The sequence below is a fragment of the Lactuca sativa genome, chromosome 9 (genome assembly GCF_002870075.4).
Source record: "Lactuca sativa cultivar Salinas chromosome 9, Lsat_Salinas_v11, whole genome shotgun sequence".
NCBI classification, from domain to species: Eukaryota; Viridiplantae; Streptophyta; class Magnoliopsida; order Asterales; family Asteraceae; genus Lactuca; species Lactuca sativa.
In genome coordinates, this window is record NC_056631.2 from 141,164,547 (window position 1) to 141,173,360 (window position 8,814).

An 8,814-nucleotide genomic window follows, 5' to 3' on the forward strand; every position below is an offset into this window, starting at 1 on the left:
ATATATATATATATAAGTGTAAGTTATCATGTCTAGATGTTTTAAAAGAATACTTACATCTAACACAAGTATGAGAACATTTGGTATGAAAAAGTCAATTTCTAGTTTTTGCACATTTTAAACGATATTTACCGGTATCTAGCAAAATATAACTTTGTAAAACTTATTTTTACCATTTTTGGGATTTTTAACTCGAAATAACTTTATATGTTTTAAAACCATATATTTTAGTTAAAACCCACAAAATGATGTCATAAACTTGTTGTGACCACTTTTGCTTAAAAATCTATTTTTACATAAAATGATAGATTTTTGAGTTTTCTTTTTGTAAAGCTAACTCCTTGGTATTTTTGTCTAGTTTTCAAAATACATGTCCTAAACAACATATTTTGGGTTTTATCCCACAAAAATGGTGAAATAACTAAGATCTAACCATTTTTGTTAGAAAAGTCATATTTTGACTGTAAAATCCTAATCCTTGTAGCTTGGTAGTTTTAAACTTTTCTAAAGAACATATAACATAGTTTATGTTTGTTTTTCTTAGATTTGCATCACAAACTAACATACCACAAATAAATTTTCTACAAACAAGTAATAACCACATTTCATGAAAAATGATGCTTTATACACCATATAGAAATGAAACATGCAAACATTTGTGTTATAAATCAAACTTTTCTTGTATCCCCCCCCCCCCCCTAAAACATGAAAACTCGAAAATATGGGGGTATGAACTCACCTTGAGTGTGTTTGTGGTTGGATAAAGAGATGATGGTGATGATCCTCAAGCTTAGAACACTTGAAGGTGGTTGAAGAACTCTTTGAAGATGGTATTATCCTATGGATTTTAACACATGATAATGTGTGTAAATGAGATGAAACTAGTATGAAAATGTGTAGAAACACTAGATTAACAAGGAATGCTTACCAAAAATCCTAAGAACCAACTTGGAGGTATTGATCTTTGGAAGAATTGGACTTGTTCTTGAGAGAAAAGTTGTAGAATGAAGATGATGAGGGTGAGGGAGACCCCTCTCGGCCGCAACCTTTAATGGGGGTAAGAGGGGGTGGGTGGGGGGGGGGGGGGTGAGGTGATGTTTGCTTGGTTACATGTTGGATAATATGTCTTGTGGGGAGTTGGAACTAGATGTGACCAAAATTAGGGTTTCCATGCACCCAAAGTCAAATCTTTTATATTTTATAAAAATGTTGGTATTTTTATAAAAAGAGTGTTAATTTAATAAAAAGTGTGGCATAAAAGTGTATCACTACTTAATTTGAATCATAAAAATTCAAATTATTAAAAAGGGATCATTATCAATAAAGATAATAGCCTAATGTGTTGAAAATATTATTTATACCAAAATAATATATGTTGGAATTATCGAAATTAACGTTGTAAATCCAAAATAGGATTTTTATTCAATAATCGGCGAAACGAGAGGTATTTCATATTAATACTCGGAAATTGTACATTAGGGAACATCAAGATTCACCTAAAATTATAATATGGTTCGAGTTGACTTTCGTTAACTTGTTGACTTTTGTTGACTTGTTTGACTTCTATTAGATAGAAAATTGGCAGTTGTCATAGAGGGAGGCTGATCTTTAAGGATATAATGTTCTTTATATAGTGCTCAACCCTAAAAATTAGGGTTTAGGGACTCTAAACGTACGTTGGGCGTACTTCCTATATGCTGGGCATATGCCTCCCCCACCCACGTCCACTTATCTCTCCTACATTGGGCGTACTCTCGCACATGCCACCTTGCATACATGGGATTGCCTTGCTATTTATCTCCATTAGGGACCAATATTGCCAATAACTTCAAAGTGTCATAACTTCCTCATCCGAGGTCCATTTCCAATGAACCTTATATCCACGAAAAGGTGGCGAGAAGCCCTATGTTCCTAACAACACGCCCAAGACTTAAAACCTTCCGAATAAAACGAAATACCCATAAAAGGCTGAATCACCAGGTTACGGTTATATCCTTGGCCTCTGAAGACAAAACCAAATACTTGGACCACTTATACCATGACACCCACATCCGAACTGGGCCAAATCCTTCCTCTCCCAAGGCCATAAACCTTATGAAAATTGATGATTAGGTCGTAGCCCCAAGCAACAAAACACTTTCAAAAACTGGGTGTTACAACTATAGATGTGTGTTAAATGTGACTTGAGAAATTGGAGCATTTGGATCATGTTCATGAAGCATTTGGAGCACTTGGACCTCAATGGAGCCCTTGGGGTTCATGGAGCATGTGACAAAGGAACGAATCTTCTAAGATAGGAATGGATCATCAGACAAAGGAATTGATCAAGTGCCAAAGGAACAAATCGTGTTCAAGTGGGTTTGGAGCACCTGGAAGGAGTTTGGAGCACTTGGAAGAGGTTTGGAGCACTTGGAACGTATATGGAGCAACAAGGGGTACTTGTTGCACCACATGATGAAGAGATGCGTCAAGAGGGATGATCTTGCGCCATCTTGTTCTCCTCTTGAGCCATCTTGTTTTCTTGTTGAGCCATGCATTTGCCTGTTGCCCATGGTGATGTTGTTGCTCCAAGATTGATGTTGTGCGCCATACTTGATGCTCTTGCGCCATTTAGATCCCTATTGCGCCAACTAGGGCTGTTGTTGTGCCATGAAGAAGCTATTGCGCCATCATGGACCATCTTGGTACATGATGCACCATATTGATTCCTTTGTTGTGCCATGTTGATCCAAGTATGCCTAGAAGACAATAATGCTCAAGAATGTCCAGAAGATGCTACATGGCGGATTGTATTGGTTGACACCCTTCATAGGCCTATGGGCCAATGGGCTTGGCTCATTAGGGTTTTAGGTCGATCCCTCAAGTATAAATAGGGATGCATGTTAGGTCATTTAGTATCTTGAATTCTAGAGTGATAGGCGAATCTCTGTGTGTAACGACCATAAAATTTGAGCCAAATTAAAACATTTTAATTCATTCAAAAACCATTAAGTTCATACATTCATTTTCAAAATAGTTTAAACATCAGAGTATTCCCCATAACCATATCACATAAATCATAAAACATGAGGAGCGGTACGATCACGCCTTCGCCTTGCCACGATCTCCTGAAGTACCTAAAACAAAACACTAAACTGTAAGCCCGAAATCTTAGTGAGTTACCCCCAAAATACCAACCACACATAAACATACTCATAACATATCGAAAATAGAACAGCCATGCACATCGAGTCTACAATGTGATTGGTCCGCCCGCATCGGGCCTTCAATCCACCTGGTTCACTCTCTGAGTCTACAGTATGACTGGTCCGCTTGCACCGGGCCTTCAGTCGGCCTGGTCCACTCTCCGAGCCTCGGCACGTCTGGTCCGCCCTCTTGGGGCCTTCAGCCTATCTGGACCGCTCGCTGGGCCTTTGGAATATCCGGTCCGCCCTGGGTATGTTGGCCTACAACACAAAGCAGGACCCGCCTCAACCCAACCCCCGTCAAACAACCATGTGCACATAAAACAATTGATCACATAACAAATCCTTAACCAGACAAACAGTCTAACAGATCACATAGCATAACATTACCCTATATATCGGGTACCGACCTAAACCAGGTCACTAACATAGCATCATCCTATATACCAGGATACCGACCTAAACCAGGTCACTGACATAATACTGTCCTAATTAACAGGAATAAGCACATCAACAATACAAGTACGGGTATCAGATATAACTATCTCACAGATCATTGATCATAGCAATCTCTCATGACCAAAGCATCGACCTAACCAGGTCACTAACATACCAATCCTAACGGATCATATTAGCATAACAACATACTGTCTATTCTGATACCAATCTAACAGATCATAGCCACATGTAGCATACTGTAACCAAGATAACCACTAAAAGGGTCGGCCTTGGTGCCTTAGACCCTATTGATATAGTGAGGATAACTCACCTGCAATTGCCGACTGAAAAGATAAGACCAAGCTGCTCCGACCACCGACACGATCTTCACCACAGAACACTACCAAAGAACCAGTTCCATAAATACCATTATTACCAAAGTACACTTAGAACTCAAACTGGTCAACTCTTGGTCGAAGTCAAAATGAACCTTCCTGGTTGACTCTACTCGCCGAGTCAACCCATCGACTCGCCGATTTCCCATACCCAGAAAACTCTCATAGCACAACTTAACTTGCCGAGTCGCCCCAAGACTCGCCGAGTCCAACGATCTCTGAGTCCCATCCCGCCCAACTCACTGAGTTACCAATCGACTCACTTAATCCAAGGCTTTAACCAAAAGAGGTTGGGGTTTTGCGACCTGACTCGCCGAGTCTAAGAACAGATTCGCCAAGTCCAAGGCAATCTTCAACAAACTAGCCGAGTTGTTCTTCCAACTCGTCGAGTCCATGCTCATGTTCATACAACTCGCCGAGTACACTCACGTAACTCGTCGGGTCTCTCCAGCTCTCAATCTATACAAAGGCTTTTTAAGCCATGCAGGGGCTCCAAACTATAGATCCACTCTTCTAGGGCATAACCCCTACGTATGAAACCAAGGAGTTAAAGGTCCAAATCACTCTAGGGCTTGGGTTTTAGACAAAGGGCTTCATCAACAACTCATTGACTGATGCTTTATGACATTCTAGACCAACACAAGTATAGATCTAAAGTAACAACCTCAGATCTAAACTCCAAACCCGAAATAGATCTCAAACATACCCAAAAATGGCCCCAAATCTCTCTCATGAATAGATCTAGATGCAAAAGAGTGAAGGTAACAGCTTATTACCTCCAAGATGTGCCCAAACTGAAGTATATTCTGGATCTACACTACTCCCTTGATGCAAGCCCTTTTGATCTTCAAGCTTTTTCCACTAGAACATCTTTCAAAGCTTCAATCTCCCTCCAATGGCCTCGCACACACACGAGCTTAGGGTTTTCTGGATCTCAAAGGGCTAAGGGAGTTGAGGGGAGGACATAAAGTACTTTAAATAGGGTGAAAACCCTAAGATTAGGGTTTTTCTCATTCCAGCACCAACTCGTCGAGTCTAGCTTCCGACTCGGCAAGTTGGTCACTTAATTCATGACCCAAACCCAATCCGACTCGGCGAGTAAGTGTCACACCCCCAAACCAAGGATGGCGGAAACGTCCGGGGATGGAGGACTTCATGTATAGTATCATAACAACAATTGCAATAGTGATTTAAGCAAACACAACCAACATATATATAATTGAAAGAGTTACATCATTGTAGAAATTACATGTTTCAAAATCAATTACAATATGTTGACAAAATATGAAATGTTTGACGCCTTAACGTCCCATCCTCAAAATGCACTTGATTTCCTGTTTAGTGATTTCCTGAGAATACAAGTTGTTTGAAAAAGTGTCAACACAAAGGTTGGTGAGTTCATAAATTTTTGAGATAATGAGTTTGGAAATCGTTCTTTGTAATGTGTTGTGTGTCACCAAGAAAAATCCAATATTTTCCTTTAAAAAGTTATGAGGTCCTAAATCCAAGAACCAAGAATGAATAAGTATTTTCCATACTTAATGGTATAACCGTGGTTTTAAATTGGCATAAAACCCTTTTTGATATGAAAGCATACGAGTATTTTTCCATACTTAAAGTAATTTCTGTGAGCTAAATCGACATAACTCGCTAATTTGAAGTTAGGACCCGTAAATCTTATGATTTGTTAATACCACATGTGAGCTATCATAACCATACTTGACATAGACGGCCTCGTAATACGACGTTCTTCAGGCGTCGCTGTTAAATGACACTTGTCACCACAGACCTGCCGGTCTAGCTGTTGCAAGCAGCTCAGGTGTGGGTTTGTCAAACCCAATATAGATCTATACACAACTATCACGTTCTCCCTACAAGAGACTCTGGTTACAATTTACAGGACTTTTTGACTTTGTTACTTTGGAAGTAACCCGAAGTGAATGACTCACAAATTTATTCATTAACAGATTTACGTGAACTAAACTGAAGACCTTTGAATAATAAGTTTGAGGAGTAAATGATACATAAACTATACCTATTATAGTTTATTTGAAATGTTTGTAATGTATAAGTACTCTTTTATGAAAACACATTAGTGTTATAAACCCATAAATTATGCTTATTATAACTTAATATATGTGTTCTAAATATGAATGAATAATCTTATCATGAATGACTAAGTTTCAGTTTATGATGATAAACTAACAAGGAAACACATTCAATATTTAGAACTCATGGTTATACAATTTGCTCAACATAATACAAAGCGTGTTAAAAGTTATAAGCTGTTAACTAGTTTTTAACTTTTCTACACTGTTTTAGAAAGATCATGGAAAAATCATACGAAGTCGAAAACTGAATCCGTAAATTCTGAGTGTTACTAAAATGTGTCTAGTTTATTCATAATTTTTATCATGATTTTTGATGACCTTCAACTTGTGTGAAAAAGTACATAATCACAGACTGGTCCGGATTGATGTTTGAAATGATAGGCAGTTTTGTAAAAATCAGCATAAATTGTAGAAAAATTGTATGGAGATGTGCAAGTATTCATTTTAAATCTAAGAACTTAAACTATTTGCACCTAATACAGTTTTGAAAACTAAAATGTTTAAGTTGTCCAAAACAGTCCGTGAATGGAGTCCAACTTTTTTGATGAAAGCTGTTAGAAAAGTTTAGTTATGTTCTTGGTGTTTTAACTTGTATTCCCCCCCCCCCCCCCCCAAAAAAAAAAAAAAAAAAAAACTTAAGAAAACATGAAAATGTAGGGGTATGAACTTACCTTGAGTGATTTCAATAGATGATTGTTGAAGAATGGAAGTGTTCAACTCAAGAACACTTGAAGATTTTTGAGAATCTAACATTAAAGTGATGGGGTTTGTGTAAGCAATCGATGACTGGAGTAGAATGAAGTGTAAAAATCACAAAGAGGATGAATTATACTTACCAAGAGAAGAATAAAACTTGAAGATCAGCCTTGGAGTCTTGAAAATAGAGAGAAAAAGTTTGAGAGAAAAGTTGTGTTTGATTTTTGGTGATATGAGAGCAAGTGAAAGAAAATGAGGAGAGAGGTTGACTAACCAGCTCTAAAAACGTGGGGATGGCTTGTGAGAGAGGTAAAAAGTACAAGGAAATGACAAGGTATGGTGCGGAGGAGTGTGGGTTAGGCATGGAGTGGGTATGGGGGTTGCTTGTGTCATAATACAAAGATAAGTCAACACTCCACCTCTTGTACTTCACCCACTCTTATTGGATAAGGTTTATCTCAAAAAAACGTGGATAATTAGTAAATATGGGGTCTTATATGTTAAAATAAAGTTTTGGGTGAAAATCCCGTGTTAAAATAATTAAAAACTGGCCTAAAACGCAAAACTAGTTGAAAACCGGGAGAAAATAAGCTTCCCTGCGAGACCTCTCGGTCCTGGCCGAGGTTCGGTCCCTTCTGATCAAGGGCCGAAGGCGAAATGGGGCGAAGGTGTAAGACGCGAGATGGAGCGAAATAGACCGAAATGGACCGAAGGGAGGGTTCGGTCCTTATGCCAGGTTCGGTCCGAAGGGGAGGTTCGCTTCTGATGCCTTCGCTTCTGACAGGTTCGCTTCTGACAAGTTCGGTTCCTAAGAGGGGTTTCGGGTCCTTAAGAGGGTTCGGCTCTTAAGAGGGGTTTAGGGTCCTTAAGCCCTTTTTGTCCGTTTTTGCCCCGTTTTAAGTGGTTTTTGACCCGGTTAAGGGTCGGGATGGCCCGAAAGACTACAAAAAGTTTAAGGAACTTTTGAGAGAGATTTTGGGAGAGATTTGGGATTCTTGGAGAGATTTCTCATACAAAGAGAGATTTGGGAGAGATTTCACATACTTAGAGAGATTTGGGAGATATTTGACATTCTTGGAGAGATTTCTCATACAAAGAGAGATCTGGGAGAGATTTGACATTCCTGGAGAGATTTGGGAGACATTTGACATTGTTAGAGAGATTTCTCATACAAAGAGAGATTTGGGAGAGATTTGACATTCTTGGAGAGATTTGGGAGAGATTTTTGACATTCTTGGAGAGATTTAGGAGAGATTTGACATTCTTGGAGAGATTTCTCATACAAAGAGAGATTTGGGAGAGATTTCACATACTTAGAGAGATTTGGGAGAGATTTCAAAATAGAGAGAGATAGAGTGAAAACGATTGAGAGAGGTTTCATGTGTGACAATTGTGAGTGTTTGGCTCCGCAACACGAGGTTCGTCAACCCCGTTAAGCCAGGTTTTAGGATCTTACACACTCCTGATGAGTATGCAACATTGTTGTATCGTTTTTGTTCATTGTTTAGCACTAAGGCTATGGAAAATTAAACACACGAATTTTCCAAGTGATGTTTTCTCATTAAAATAGTAAGTTATACAGTAATTACATAACACAAACCCTAATATACAAGGTTTAATTTAGTTGACCAGTTTGACTCGATGGCTTTGTTCGACTTAGACTTGACCCGAAATTGACTATTGTCACATCATCCCCCCGTTAGAGGGAATTTCGTCCCGAAATTTACGTTTTGGCCGGGACTTCATGAGTTTGGGAAAAGATGCGGGTATTTTTGTTTCATTTGGTCTTTGCGTTCCCAGGTGAACTCAGGTCCTCGTTTAGCGTTCCATCGGACCTTCACGATGGGAATACGACTTTGTTTCGTTCTTTTGACCTCCCGATCCATAATCTCAACTGGTTCTTCCACGAAGTGGAGATTTTCGTTATCTTCGATCTCGTCGAGAGGTATTACAAGTGTCTCGTCAGACAGAAACTTCTTTAAGTTGGAT